Source organism: Lactuca sativa, chromosome 5, assembly GCF_002870075.4.
Source record: "Lactuca sativa cultivar Salinas chromosome 5, Lsat_Salinas_v11, whole genome shotgun sequence".
In the NCBI taxonomy this organism is placed as follows: domain Eukaryota; kingdom Viridiplantae; phylum Streptophyta; class Magnoliopsida; order Asterales; family Asteraceae; genus Lactuca; species Lactuca sativa.
The window spans coordinates 172,043,242-172,060,556 of NC_056627.2; positions in this window are offsets into that span (position 1 = coordinate 172,043,242).

A 17,315-nucleotide genomic window follows, 5' to 3' on the forward strand; every position below is an offset into this window, starting at 1 on the left:
AGAGTTATGATTTTAGCAAAATCAATTAATCTTATAAAAATAGGGAAGAAAAATAAAGTCAGAATTAGCTAATGCAGTCTTAAGGAAACTTGTAGATCTTTTTGAGAGCTATACGGGGATATAAGAAACGTTGAAAATGGTGTTCATATGAAGAAGTTATGAAATTTACAAAATCTACATTTTGCACTTCGCACGGTGCATGACGTGCACTTCTAGAAGATGAAAATGATGACCGTGGTGAGCCTGACATGTGGCATAATATGGCTAGGGAAACGTAGCCTTAAAATGCACGACGTGCATCCCTATTGAGAACCACGTGCCCCAAAAATCACTATAAATATAAGGCCAAGCCTCATTCCTTTCCCACACCTCCCAAGTTCTTCTCTCTCGAGTTGCTTTCGATTTTAGCCTATTTCCCCTTAGTTTTAGTATTCAGCAAATCCATGCGACCCCTGAGTACCTGACAAGTAGTAGATTTCAAGTAAAAGCTCTTCCAGTGCAATTTCTAGACTTTTGTCTAGGGAATCTTTGTAAGTTAGTTACACTCTATCTTTAACTTAGTGTAACATATATTTAAACTCATAGTCATTGTTATGAATTTATAAATAAGATTTGTCAATGAATCTAAAGCCATATTACTAATTGTTCTACATACGAGGATGATGTTTAGGATGGATTTGGTGAGGTTTTTAAAGTGGGATTTCCACACAGTATACTCTGTATACAAAATAGACCTTACCTCCAATATAATCCTACCTGGTTGTATCTTATCAGCTATTGATCAATAGACATTGGGATCATTAAGGAATCCAGAGTATTAGTTAGTTGTAAGAGATAATAAACTAAGACTTCCAACTTCCAGTCATCTACATTAACAAGTGAGTGCATAGTTATCTTCATCATACACATAGATATGAAGTATCTAGATAATTTCATGCTTTATCTACTTATTATCTATGTCGAAAATGTTATGTGTTATATAACATAATATGAGACGACATTTAAATTGATTTAATTATATAAGTATTATATACTTATAAATATTTGTTACGTAGTGATGGGGGATGGTAGATAGGAGATGATCGATAGGTGATGGTAGATAGGTAAATATAAATATGTGATGATAAATAAGAGATGACTAGGAGATGACATGACCTTGACTAGCGATGTTGCGATTTAGACGTCTATGTGATGTAGGAGATGACTCTTAGGATGAATAAACAGTAAAATGGGGATAGGTAATTATGTTAATAGTATTATATACTTATACTATGTGTTAGGTAGTGATGGGGGATGGTAAATAGGACACAGTCGATAAGTGATGGTAGATAGGTAATTATAGATAGGTGATGATAAATAGGAGATGACTAGGAGATTCCCTGACCTTGAGTTGCAAAGTTACGTTTTATTCATGTATGCGATGTAGGCGATGACTCTTAGGATGTATCCTTAAGGAAGAATAAACAGTAAAATGGGGATGGGTAATTGGGTCAATAGTTTGATAATTAAACATATTAAGCTATATTATTGTGGGTTGAAAACTCTATGTACCCACTAGTTTTCTCAATCTAACCCACTCAGTTATTCTTATCACAGATATCTATGCGAAAATACATTACACTGAGAGATTAAAGGAGATGTAGAACGTTAGTATAAATCAATATAAGGTCTGTTTATGCTTATGTTTTTTTATCAGTTATAACATCCCAAGTTTTGAAAAGATATTAATATTGAATGCTTTTTTGGAAATGTATAATGTTAATATTATCTAACATTGAAATAATATTTTTGGGACCAATTCTGCAACAATAGAAATACTATGTTTTAAAATAAGTATAAATAAAAAGTTTTAAAATGACCATAAATTTGGGGATGTCACAAAAGCTTAGTGAGTTCTACAAAGTATCACATACCACACAAATAACCTAACAATCCAGGTCCGAATCAACCCCGATTCCACATCGTCTCTAAGTCCAAATCGACTCAACAGTGTATTACAAATGAACGGGTCTGCATCAACCACGAGTCCGCATCAACCCCGAGACTGGAGCGACTCAACAAAACATGCATAGAAATAAATATCAACTAAGACTCAACTACTCTATCATACAACAAGCACCATGACATATATAACACAGTGACAAAAATTACCTTACAGACAAGTAGAAACCTCTACAATTCAGAACACAAAATTACAACCATAACGTCCACCTATACAGGTATTCCAAGGTCAATTCCCAACTTATGACCGAGAACCCAAACATTTGACCCAAGGTCAAACGTAGTCTAAAGGTCAATGGTCATTTTTTTAACTAAAAAGACGACCACGCCATGGCAAGACCGTGGCCACGTCATGGTCTAAAAGTGTTGAATCGCAATTCTCAATCCTGCCACTTCGTGACCTAATGCTTGCCACATCTGGTCTAAAAGGGTTTTGTTGCGATTCTCGATACTGACACACTGTGGCCAACTACTTTCCATATCATGGTAATAACATACCACTCGCGATATATTTGCTCACAACACCGTGGCGAGCCCCTAGCCACACCTAGGTTTGTCTGGTAGATTTAAATCCTTATTAATTCCTTATTGCTTTAAGACCAACGTTAGAACTTTCTAGGAAGCATAATCATGGCAAGATGAGCCATAAAAATCCTAACTTTACGAAATCAAACATCCCATGCAAGCCATTTTAGGTCAAAATGGGCAAAAATGAGATTTTGTTTCATTGCATGGCTCTAAACACACTTTGACTCTAGATCAAAAGGATGAAACACTCTTAGGAAACATAAAATTAATGAAGTTTCAAGCTTTATCAGAAGATATTTTCTCCACTTTCACCAAATCCATAAACGGGACTAGATTTATAAAAATAACCTACATAAAGGTAGAGATTTGAACATTTACAAAGGTCCAGGAGATGCAAGAAATGTTGGACCTCTTCAATAACCACTTCAAAAGCTCCAAGGGGTGATATTCTTCTTCCATGAATGCTACCAAACACACCAAAGAGGCTTAGAGGTGAGAAAGGAGGTTAAGGTTTTGGGAGAATGATTTTGGAGGGATAAAGGTAGGGGTTAAAGGAAAGCCTAGCCCCATAATTCCTGAAATAGGGATCAAAATCAAGACTTAGGGTTCTGGTCTCATGAAGGCCGCATGTTGTGGCACCAATAGACACCACACCGTGGTGATAAGGCAATCACCACACCCTAGTAAGATTTTCACCATGCTGTGGTTGGGGCTAAAAGACTGAATCCAACATTTTGACTTAATACTCAAAATATAAATTCATAACAAGATTGAAGTGTTACAATTATCCACCACTTGAATCATATTGTATCCTCGAAATCGACAACCGTAAGCAAATCGGGGTAGTGCTCGCACATCTCACACTAAGGATCCCAATTCCACTTTGAGTCCTTTCGGTGTTGCCACTGCATCTTAACTAGGGGCACCACCTTGTTGTGTAAGGCCTTCATATTTTTATCCAGAATGCATTTCTGTCTCTTCATATAATTCAATTGCTCATCAATTTGAATATCATCTACACGTACTACCACCGAATCATCCACTAAATTCTTCCGAAGCTAAGAGACATGGAAAGTGTTGTGGATATGACTGAGCTCCTTTGAATAGTCCAAATGATAGGCCACCTTGCCCACCCTATAAATCACTCAGAATTGTCTGATATACCTGGGGCCTAGCTTGCGCCGCTTCTTGAAACAAATGGCACCCTTCTAGGGTGACACTTTTAGCAGTACCTTATACCTGACCTGGAACTCCAACTCAGAACGAAGGTTGTTGACATAACTCTTTTGGAGGCATTTTGTTGTTAACAACCTCTATCTGACCTGCTATATTGTTGGATAAGGTGTCTAAGTCCATAACTTATTTGGTATATACTTGACCCGACCCGGCATGGTCCATTTGGGTTGCACTTCACCCGAACTATTTATGGATAATTTTATGAGAGTTATACACATATGTTTATTAATATATTATAAGTTATAATATATTAATATGAAGTCATGCTATTTAATTAGTCTTAGTCTTAAATTAATTATGAATTAACTTAGAGATTAAAAGGAAGACTAGTTAGATTATGGGCTATTGGTTTTATATGGTGTGGGCTAACACTCATTTGTTAATGGGCTAGGCTTATATGGAAGTCCATGGATGATCCATGGAGCTTTTAACCCATGGATCCTTGGAAAAGGAAAGGTCATGGGTTATTAGCGTTTCACCCTAACCACGTACACTATATAAGCATGCTTATGTTGCATGAAATAGCCACTAGTGTGTGTGTGCTTGTGTGTGGCCGAAAATTACAACTGTGTGTACACTCTCTAAAGGTTTCCAAGTGTTTGTGGTGATTTGTGATTTCCATTTGAGGCATTCACACTATTGGTGCTTGGCTCTCAAACTCCAAGGAATCAATCTCATCAAAAGGTATGTAATCTTATCTAACTCTTTTATGTTTAAAAGTTCCCCATGTCATGTTAGATAAGTTATGAACCTTGGAAAAATTATTATTTTGCATGTATTAGACAAAAATAGATCCAAGGTTTATTAGGGTTGCATGCACACTTAGGAGGTGTTAGATTGCTCAAAACCCAACAGTGGTATCAGAGCCTAGGCTTGCTTGTTTGATACTTGATGCAAAATAGTGAAAAAAGTTGAAATTGTTGCTGTCTGGCTGATGGACTCACCGAGTCCATGGGGGGACTCGCCGAGTTCAAGGCAAAATTCATCCTACTCGCCGAGTAGGTTCATGCACTCGGCGAGTAGAATGATCAGAATGCAGAATTTCGACTTTTGCTGCTGGAAATGGACTAGAAACATTACCCTAACCTGTTTTGGTGTTTTAAAACTTGTTTTAGTTGGTGTAATGGTTGTTCTAATCCATTTATAATGGCATATATCAAAATTCCATGATTTTTATATGTTCATATAATTCTTGAAATTTTGATGATCATGTTCATGTTCTTATGAATTTAGAAGATGATAGAAATTATTTGCTGAATTATTTAGAATTAATTCTTGATCATTTATGTGTTTTAATGGAGTCCATAATTTGTCCTCAAGTTATGGATATCCAAAGGTCACTTTTCTTTAACACACATTTAAACACATAAGTTACATGAAAATGAAGAGTCTTCATTTTTATGAACCTTTAATTCATAAGTTATGAAATGAAAAGTTTTGGATAGTTACAAAACTTGCCCTCAAGTTTTGGAATTTGTAAAGTTTCACACACTTTAATAAACTTTAATTCCAACCCTTAGAGTTTTAATAGTTAAAATTCAACCCTTATACTATTTATAACATTAATGGTTAATTATTATATATATGTATAAGAATAAGTCGTTCTACCGTTAGTAGGCCTCATTCACGAAGCCGGTCTATAAGGGGGGTATAAGGTTGTTGCCTATAAAATGGCAGCTTAATGGGTGTCCACTCTCACCCACCGCTTCCTTGATCGGTGGAGGGTCGTTAGCCGAACGGGTAGGACAATGACTTTAAATCCTCATTAAGAGTATAATGATTATTATAAAGTAATTAAACATTTTTTTAATTCCCAATCTTAGTTACTTTAGGAAAATGTGAACATGGTGCTAGTCCATGGAATTCACACTTTGTACCTTACCAAGTCGTTGGTGGAGCGTGTGTGGTTAACCGGCACACTAACTTGGACTAGTAAGGATCATGAAGGGTGACTTAATATTTGTCATAAACCAATGGAGCGTGTGTGGTTAACCGGCACATTGATTAGGTGATAATATTAAGGGCACCAAGTGAATTAGCATGGTTATTAACACCTTGTTTTGTGATCCTCGGCATCCTAGTCACAAAACTTGAAGGGCACAATCGAGATTGAAACATGCCATTGAAAAGTTCAATGAATCTCAAAAGAATCTAGGAATTTCAAATCCAATTAAAACCTAATAATTCATTTTGTTTTTCATGGTGGAAATTGGTGAATCGTCATTCACCTACCTTTCAAATATATTATTACTTAGATTACGACATCCCTCTTCTAAGTATAATATATTGTGATTGGATCCTAGCCTTAATATTACATTCGGGTGTCTTATTAAGGATTCTATATATCTAATCTAAACTTGCTTTCTTCTTTCAGATGTCTTCCAACACTAATGCTTCGGGCTCTAACCCAGCTAGTTCTTTCTCTCTCATGAATCTTTGTGGGAGGGTCATCTTTGATGGTTCCAACTTCATGGATTGGATTAGGAACATCAAGATGGTTACTCGTTATGAGGACAAGGAATATGTCCTCGATAAGGAGTTAAAAGAGCTTGATGAGTCTACTGCTACTCCTGAGGAGATCGCTGAATTCAGGACACATGAGAGAGATACTACTAAGGTGGCATGCATCATGATGGCCACGATGACAGTCGAGCTCCAAAAGTCCTATGAGGACTTCTACCCTTCTGAGATGCACAAAGACCTGATGGAAAGGTACCATCAGAGTGCTCGTCAGGAGCGGTATGAAATAATCTCCTCCATAATAACTACCCGCATGAAGGACGGTGAATCTGTCACGGCCCACATGCAAAAGATGCAAAGGTATGTGGACCGTTTGCTGAAGCTGAATGTGAACATCCCTGAGGAGTTGGTAATTGACATCATTTTGCACTCCTTACCTTCTTGTTATGACCATTTTAGTATGACATATCATATGAACAAGGAGGAGGTTACCCTCAGCAAGCTTCAAGGACTCTTGAAGACCGTTGAAACCGGTCTTAAGGGCAAGGCGGTTATTACCTCTACTACTCCTACTCCAACATCTACCCCTTTTTTGGCTATCGGGCAAGGCAAAGGGAAAAAGAGGAAGCACCCTTCGAAGGGTACCAAGGGAAAGTCTCTTGAAGGCTCCTCATCGAATACCAAGAGCGGTTCTATCACTCCTTCTGCCATTTCCAAGGATGCTGATTGCTACTATTGCCTGGACAAGGGGCACTGGAACCGAAACTGCCCTAAGTACTTGCAGGATCTAAAGGATGGGAAAGTGAAACCCACCCAATGCAGGTATATACACAATATTGTCTAATTACTCGTCATATTCTAACTCTTGGGTGCTTGATACAGGATGTGGTATTCACATATGTTCTGATTTGCAGGGCCTAAGAAGAAGTGAGGATGTGGAGCACGGGAAGATAAACTTGATCATGGGGAATAGGAAGGCTTCACCTGTTTCAAAGATTGGAGTTTATACTTTGTTGCTTAATAATGGGTTAAAATTAGATTTGAATAAATGTGTGTACTCATCTGAAATGGAGAGGAATATTATTTCTTCTCATGCTTTGTACAAACAAGGTTTTACCTTTTCATTTGATAATGAATGTGGTGGTATTAATGCTTTCTTTAAAAATGTGTTTTATTTTAAAGCATTACCTTATGATGGTGTGTATGAAACTATGTCGATTGTAGACAACTTAAGAAATAATGTGTTTTATATTGATTCTTCTACTAGCCTAGATAAAGCATCATTGTGGCATTGTCGTCTTGGACATGTGAATAAGAAACGCATAGGCCAACTCCAAAAGAGTGGAGTCTTGGAGTCATTCGACCTTAAATCGGATGATAGTTGTGAATCTTGTCTACTTGGAAAGATGACAAAATCACCCTTCACTGGAACTTGTGAAAAGGGTGAGGGTTTGTTGGACCTAATACATACTGATGTATGTGGGCCATTCAAAACCGCCACAAGGGATGCTAATCGGTATTATGTGACTTTTATTGATGATTTTAGTAGATATGGATATGTCTACTTAATCAAACATAAGTCAGAAACCTTTGAAAGGTTTAAGGAATTCAAACAGGAAGTAGAAAATCAATTGGGCAGGAACATTAAGATGCTTCGATCCGATCGAGGTGGTGAGTATCTTAGCGCCGAGTTCCTTGACTATCTTAAGGAGTGTGGAATTGTCTCACAATTAACTCCTCCCAGGATACCACAACTAAATGGTGTAGCTGAGAGGCGTAATCGAACCTTGTTAGACATGGTTCGCTCTATGATGAGTCGAGCTTCGCTACCAATCTCTTTTTGGGGGTATGCCTTAGAGACTGCCGCCCATATCCTTAATCTAGTCCCTACAAAGAAGGTTACCAAAAAACCTCATGAGATGTGGACTGGGAAGGTTCCCAATTTAGACCACATCAAGATCTGGGGTTGCTAGGCTTTCGTGAGGCGTGAGACTCATGATAAGCTTGAACCCCGAAGTGAAAGGTGTATTTTCATCGGCTACCCACATAAATCTTTTGGTTACCTCTTCTACAGACCCAGTGAGAATGTGGTCTTTGTAGAAAGAAGAGGGGTCTTCTGTGAGAGGAAATCCATAAGCCAAGGAGACAGTGGGAGGCAAATTGATCTTGAAGAAATTCAAGAAGCAATTCGTGAAGGAACCTCAGACACTAGCAATCAACCTGAGGAGGAAACTCCTGTTGAGCAAGCTGACGAGTCTGTACCTCTGAGGCGTTCCACACGGGTTAGGAACACACCTTCGTTTTATTATGGCTTTCATATTACTACGGAAGGTGATACGTTTATCAGCGATAGTACACTGGTAAATTTGGATGAACCTAGCAGTGTTAAGGAAGCCATGGCAGGCCCGAAGTCTGCTAAATGGAAGGAGGCTATGTACAGCGAGATACAGTCCATGTATGACAATCAAGTTTGGATCTTGGTTGACAATGTACCAGGCCGTAAAACAGTTGGGTGCAAATGGATCTTCAAGAAGAAGACCGACATGGAAGGAAAAGTGCATACTTATAAGGCTCGACTGGTTGCGAAGGGTTTTACACAGACTTAAGGTATTGATTATGATGAAACTTTCTTGCCGGTAGCAAAGATTAAGTCTATTAGGGTTATGCTAGCCATTGCAGCATTTCATGATTATGAAATATGGCAAATGGATGTCAAAACCGCTTTCCTTAATGGAAATGACTTCCCAACCTTGCAGGAGGTTAAGTCCTAGCTTGGGAAGTGCTTTGCTATGAAGGACCTAGGGGAGGCTGCCTATATCCTAGGGATAAGGATATTAAGAGAAAGGAGTAAAAGACTAATTGGACTTAGTCAGAGTACCTACTTGGATAAGGTGTTGAAAAGGTTCAACATGCAGAATTCCAAGAAAGGAGATTTACCGATCCAAAGCAATGCCAAACTAAGTAAGACTCAGAGTCCGAGTATAGAGGCAAAGATAGCTGAGATGAGCCAATTACCGTATGCTTCCGCTGTTGGCACGATCATGTATGCTATGACTTGTACCCGCCCTGATGTGGCCTTTGCTTTGAGCATGGTCAGCAGATATCAAGGGAATCCTGGCAAGGCTCATTGGACCACGGTAAAGAACATTCTCAAGTACCTGCGGAGGACTAAGGATTGGATCCTTACTCTTGGTGGGAGTGATGACTTGAGAGTATTAGGGTATAGTGATGCTAGTTTTCAGACTGATAGGGATAACTTCCGCTCTCATTCGGGCTGGGTCTTTACCTTAAATGGAGGGGCAATTTCTTGGAAGAGTTCCAAGCAGGAGACAGTGGCTGATTCGACTTGTGAATCAGAGTATATAGCAGCGAGTGAAGCAACGAAGGAGGTGATATGGCTGAAGAACTTCATCGGAGACCTTGGAGTTGTACCAGCTATTAAAGAACCTATGGAGATTTTCTGTGACAGCAATAGTGCAGTTGCCTTAGCCAAGGAACCAGGAGATCATGGCAGATCCCGACACATTGACAGAAAATATCACTTCACAAGACACAAGATTGAAGAAGGACGCCTCGTGGCAAAGAGGGTATCATCAGATGAGAATCCTATAGATCCCCTTACGAAGGGACTGACGAGGGTTAAGCGTTTTCAGCATGCGAGGCGCATCGGGTTGAGGGACGATATTAGTTTTACAGATTAGATTGTTTTCCTGAAACTTGTAAAATCTAATCGACATTTGATGATGAATAAAATTTGTGATTTATTTATGAGTAAGGTGTTACTGTCATTGTCAATTATTTACTATTTTTTCAGTTTTTGCATGTTTTGACTTCCAGAATAATTAATTTATTCAAACCTCCACAATCGTTCATACATCGGAAGTAGGTATGAATCAAGATTGTCATGAATTGGGATTGTAGATGGCTAAAGGTGTTTAGACATGGCAATGGTTGCTGCAACGTTCATGAGTACTCATAAGTTATGAGTATTGGTATAAACCCACGCTCACTTGTATCACTTCATGGAATTTATCTTGAGTGATCGTGAGACGATAATATCATATAAGTCTTCAAACCTAGAAATATGAGTTGTTACCTATGAGTTGGTTGTGCATTGGTTGCACGTAAATACATCAGTAACTTGATGTTATAAAATGTGCCTTTGTGTACAATTCAACAAGTAGTAGAACAAGCATATGAGTCGAAGTTTATCTGTTCCTTCTAGAAATAGAAGCGATATCTGGGCCCCTCGATGATTTTGTGTTGACCCATGCACCGGGCCCGGTCAGAACTAAACTGATGTGTTCAGTAAATTTCTTTGTCAAACAAATCGAAGATCGAGAAACAACTGCCAGACAATATGCAAGACATAGTTCCATGTGTTTGTCCGGCTGATATCATGAGAACAGAGGATTATATGATCACTTGTCTTAAAATGGCGCTTCACAGTTCAACAGAGTTTTCGAGAGCTACGATTGCAGGTTGGTTCCTAAAGTTATATAGGCAAATACAGTTATTAGACTTATCCAAGTGGGAGTCTATTGGATAAGGTGTCTAAGTCCATAACTTATTTGGTATATACTTGACCCGACCCGGCATGGTCCATTTGGGTTGCACTTCACCCGAACTATTTATGGATAATTTTATGAGAGTTATACACATATGTTTATTAATATATTATAAGTTATAATATATTAATATGAAGTCATGTTATTTAATTAGTCTTAGTCTTAAATTAATTATGAATTAATTTAGAGATTAAAAGGAAGACTAATTAGATTATGGGCTATTGGTTTTATATGGTGTGGGCTAACACTCATTTGTTAATGGGCTAGGCTTATATGGAAGTCCATGGATGATCCATGGAGCTTTTAACCCATGGATCCATGGAAAAGGAAAGGTCATGGGTTATTAGGGTTTCACCCTAACCATGTACACTATATAAACATGCTTATGTTGCATGAAATAGCCACTAGTGTGTGTGCTTGTGTGTGGCCGAAAATTACAAGTGTGTGTACACTCTCTAAAGGTTTCCAAGTGTTTGTGGTGATTTGTGATTTCCATTTGAGGCATTCACACTATTGGTGTTTGGCTCTCAAACTCCAAGGAATCAATCTCATCAAAAGGTATGTAATCTCATCTAACTCTTTTATGTTTAAAAGTTCCCCATGTCATGTTAGATAAGTTATGGACCATGGAAAAATTATTATTTTGCATGTATTAGACAAACATAGATCCAAGGTTTATTAGGGTTGCATGCATACTTAGGAAGTGTTAGATTGCTCAAAACCCGACATATATGAGCTCCATCATCTTGAGAATCACCTCAGTGCTCCCATAACTCTTTGTCCAAACTCTCCCCCAACAAACCAATTTTTCACATTTCTGTCCATAAAGAAGCTCAAAAGGAGGTGCATCAATGATGGAATGATAGTTGTTGTTGTATGGAAACTCAACTAAGGGAAGGTAGGAATCCTAGATCCCACCAAATTCGATGATATAGGTTCTCAGCATATCGGCAAGTGTATGGATTGTCCACTCACTCTACCCATATTTATATGGATGATATGTCATGCTAAAATACAACCAAGTATCCAAGTCACTATGAAACCTCATGCTAAACTTGGAAGTGAAATAAAAATCTTGATCTAAGACTATAAACGTAGGCACATCGTGACGAGCAATGATCTGACGAATATAGTTGTCGACCAATTTATCAGGCGATGGTCCACGATTACCCAAACAACATTAGAACCCTTGGTTGTCCTTGGTAAGTTTATGATAAATTCCACAACGATCTATTCGTATTTCCATACAGGACTCCCAAAAGGCTGCAACTTTCCGTATGGCCTTGACCTTCCGACATGTCAAGCACTTGTCAACGTACCAAGCTATCTCTATCTTCGTCAGGTCCAATAATAACTGAGTCTGAAGTCCTGATACATTTTTCCCATAAGGATGATTTGAGAACTTAGTCTTTTGTGCTTCTTTTAGCAATTTCCGACGAACCCCAGTGCAAATTGGAACCCAAATCCTACCACACTGAGTTAATATCCCCCATTTGTCAGTAACAAAAGTAGCAAACTAGCACTTGATCTTTTCTTTCTACCAGTTCTCCTTCTTCATCACTTCACACTATGCCTCAATGATCAAATCCAAAAGTGGTGAAATGATGTTCATCCTCAAACACAGGCCTTTATTAAGAGTACTAGCTACCTTGCGACTTAAGCATTAGCCACCACATTGGCGTTCCCTAGGTGATACAAAATCTCATAGATGTAATCCTTCACCACGTCAAGACACCTGCAATATCTCATATTTCGATTCATATGATCTATAATATAACTCAAACTCATGTGATCCGTGTAAATTGTACAACCAACCCTATATAGGGTGTCTCTAAATCTTGAGGGCAAACACCACTTCCCCCAACTCCAAATCGTTCACATGATAACTAGCCTCATGAGTCTATAATTGATTGGATGCATAATCAATCACCCTACCCTTCTACATAAGTGTCGCTCCCAACCCTGTGATCGAAGTGTCACAGTGTATCACAAAATCCATGATACCCTTTGGAAGGGTTAACATTGGGGCCTGATATAACTTCTGACTCAGATTCTCAAATGATGCATGTTGCTCATGCCCCCCCAATAAAAATCAATACTCTTCTTTATCAAGTGAGTGAGTGGAATAAAAATCTTGGAGAAATCCTAAATGAATCTCCTGTAGTAACCAGCCAACTCAAGAAAACTTCGGATCTCAGATGGCAACATAAGGACCTCCTACTGCATCATCTCCTCAACCTTGGTTGGGTCGAACATAATTTATTTTTGATTGACAAGGCGTCCAATAAATTGAACCTCGAATAACCAAAATTCACACTTGGAAAAATTAGCATACTACCTCTCTATAACAACCAATTTTCACCATAACTATAGATTGTACTTATTATAAAATACGAAATAAAAATATATTAATCTTAAGGAAAAATAATTGTCATAAGCATGTAGGAAACATCAATATGATGTGTGTAGATATATAGAATACCTAAATCCGACTTTGTATGAAGAAGTTATGCTTCCTCGAAGTTTTGCATTTAGCTCAGCGTATCAAAAAAGTGAGTTTTAGATAGGTGACTTATTAGCATAAAAAATCTAAATGAAATTCGTAATAGTCATAAAACCAAGAGGGTACATATTTAGAACACCCATTCCGACTTCATGAAAGGAAGTTATGATTCCCGCAACAATCTTAGCATTCTAAGCCTATGAAAATATAAATTTTTGATAGAGCAAGAATTAGCTATTATGTCCTTACTGAAAGTTGAAGATCTTGTCAAGAGCTTCCGATGATGTAAAGAACATTGAAAACGGAGCTCATATGCGAAAGTTATAGTTGTCCAAAGATTTGTAAGAAACCGCCAATGCTGATGACCTGGTAGCACCGGAGTGCGCCAAGTGGTAAGCTAACCTTTCACTCACTCCAAGAGACGCAGTGATGTTGAAAGTTACGGACGTGACATGTGGAAACATTAGAGTATGACATGTGTCACCTTCTATAAGTAAGAAATGTGGATTCACCAGAGCATGGCATGTGTCAAAAGGAGAGAAGAGCCTGCAAGGGCTAAGTGTGCGGCTCGCCCCATGGCCTTGCGCAACGCGCCTCCCTCGTTACTATAAATACCCTTCAAAAAATCAATCCTTCTCACCCCAATTTCCATATATATATATATATATATATATATATATATATATATATATATATATATATATATATATATATATATATATATATATATATATCAACTCTCATCAGTTCCTTTGAGTCCAACTTTCTCCCAAAATTTGTAGTGTTTTAGTAAGGTTCTAAGGTCCTTGAGTGCTAGGAAAATAGAAGTATTCGAGTCGGGATGAGGTCCCCATATATTTCCCAGTTTTTGCTAAAACCTCGATAAGTGGAGCTACACTCTCTCGATTTCATTGTAACTTATATTTATAGTTATAAGTATTTATTATGAACCTATAAATAATGTTTATCAGTAATTCTAAGTCAAAATACCAAATGATCTACTTACGAGAAAGGTACCTAGAATGGTCAAGTAGGCTTGATTGTTGGATTTTAGAAAAGCTATACACCGAAATGATCCTGCATCCCAACTGTCCGGCCTCGCCGATCCTTATTTGATAGAATCATCGATATTCATTGGGATTAGTGTTAGAGGTAGCCTACATTACAGATTCTCAAAGAACTAATAAACTATAGTAGCTTAGGTTAATCCTCGTTGAAGTATTGGGCGTTAGCTAAACTATCCAGTTAACTGTTTATCCCTTGAGAATATGTCCAGGTAAGTTCATCCCATTATGTTGTATACCCTAGTATGTATCCAATATATGTTAGTATATAGATGTGTGTAGTATACACTTAAGCAATTAGACTAGATTGTTTCTTATAACATATGAATAATTCTTGCTATATGTGTTACTATATTATGTGTGAATTGAGTGCGAACCAGCTTCATGCTTAAGGTCAATAGAATTGGGTGGACTAGCTTTATACTAAATGCCAAGGTACACACCAACTATATGTTGTAGGCAAAATAAAGGGAACAACTTATATTCTGTAGGCAAAATGGGGAGGACCAAATTTATGTTTAAGGCCAAAGGGCTAGACCAAATATATGTTGAAGGCCATTGTGTGTATGAATTATATATATGTTGCGGCATGGAATATTTTGAGGGAATTCACAATGACTTGGATTACCGTTGTTAAATAACTGCATTACAGGTTGTTCATCTAATTGTGGAAATGCTAATGTATGACGGTATGGGCATCGAAGCATCAATAAAGTTTTATAGACTTCCGCCAAGATAATCTTTTATATAGTAATGATTTGTAATATTTTGTATGACTTATATTTTTAATAAATAAAAATGAAAAGTTTGCCTTTGAAATTCGGGACGTAACAAGTTGATATTAGAGCCCATATTTGAGCGAATTAGATGAACACTCGTATGATTCTAGACTCAAACTAAGGATCTGAATATATTTAAAAAAAATTATAGAAGAAATAGTGTAACAGGGGAAGGATGCAATGCGAACAGTTATGCGAAACTCATAAAGGAAAGTGATTTCCAAAATATCTATATTGTTATATCTGCTGATTGATTATCTATTAGAAATGGATGTAATACGTAGGCTAAGGATCTTATTAGGAGTTATAGGTTAGAGTTTTCCTGATACCTAAGATGCCTTATAGTCTAGAAAATTGATTGTTAAATGCTGCGTAAGACCTTTAGTAATGCTAAATTAGCTATTTAATAAAATGTGTTAGGTTGTATGCCTTAGATTTTGGTAAGTTTAGACTGTCTGATTTGGTGCTATTACGTAACTCTTGTATGAGTCCAACCATTGTAGTGTGAGACTTCCAGTGAGTATACGATTTGATCCTGCTACATGTAATTGTATTTTCCCGATAATTAGTTAGTATTAGTAAAACTTCTTCCTTGGTGGCTAGAAAGGGTAATGAAAGAGATCCTTGGAGATATATCTAGGAAAGAGAGTAGTTAGGCCTTTGAACGCTGAGTGTGTGAAAAGGACGATAGATAAGAGAGTGTAGTAACTTAGAAACATTAAGGAAACTCGTGGATCTAGTATGGATAGGTGTGGAAGATAGTATGGGTCCGTACTACATGATTTATGCAGGAATCAGGAAGAGTCACAATGTTATTAAGGAATTGGAAAGGGCTAAGTGTTATCTCTAGATAACTCAAACAAATTTGTATCAAAGCACTCCTGTTTGTTATCCTCAGCATGGTGATGATCACAAGAGCAAGCGGTTCTACTTCTGGATCATAATTGTCGGGACCAAGTGAGGCTGACATACGTGATTGGATAGAGACGATGGTAGTAGCAGCTAGAAGAGAGATGATCCCATATATGTTCGGAACTATCAAAACCAAAATAATCACTCTATGTGACAAGTGGTATCCTGCCGTTGCCAGTATGGGTGCCGCCGCAGCCACTGCTACTGTTGCTGCAACAACTTGCTTAGTAGAAATGGACATGCCTTATCGAGAGTTGAATAACACCAAGCCCCTAGACTTTGATGGTGTAAGAAACCCAATTGCTTGCATGAAATGGATCTTTGATGTAGAAGAATTCTTCTACACTTGTGTATGCATGGCTAACCTGAATTTTAGGTATGCGTAAACTCTCCTCCATCATGGGGTGAAGGACTGGTAGAACTTTGTCACAAAGGATTACTCACCGATAGAAAAGGATGCAGTGACATGGGAACATTTTGTAGAAAAGTTCTGGGATGAGTATGTACCCCTAGTGGAAAGCGAGCAACTAGCCTAGGAGTTCTTGTCGATCAAATAGACAACTGAAACGGTGATGGAAGTCACCGAAATGGTCATAGATAGAGCCTTCTTTTGCCTTGTGTATGCATCCTTGGAACCAATGAAGAGGTATAGATATATGAGCATAGTCAAGACTAATATTAGCGAGTTCGTAGCAAACAATCGCTACAAGACCTTTGCAGAGATGCAAAATTATGCTAGGGCGGAGAAATAGAGTTGAAGATCCAGACAAAATAGAAGAGGCAGACTTCGGCTCCATCATAGCTGGCATCCGAAAAGTTCAAATCTATTGGTTCAAGGTTTGGAGGCCAGAAGGGTCTCACTTGCAATACGTGTGGAAAGTTCCACTATGGTCCTTATAGAACAGGACCAGTAAGCCACAAGTGTGGCAAAGAAGGGAATTATGCTAAGGACTGCAAGAAGAACTTGTGTGTTTGTTTTAACTGTAACCAGCTTGGATAGTTCAAGGCTGAATGTCCACTCATAAAGAAGACAGGAGCAATGTAGGCTCCAATGCCTACAACCCTAAGGATAACTAAGGGATGTTAAGGTAGAGTTGAAGCCCCCAAGGCTAAGAGGCGAGCCTTCCAGCTTATGGCAGAGGAAGCCAAAGAAGCACCTGACGTCATAGGCGATACCTTTCTAGTCAACTCCATGTTTGCATTAGTGTTATTTGATTATGGAGCAACTCGTTATTTTGTATCTCTTAGGTTTATAAAAAATTTT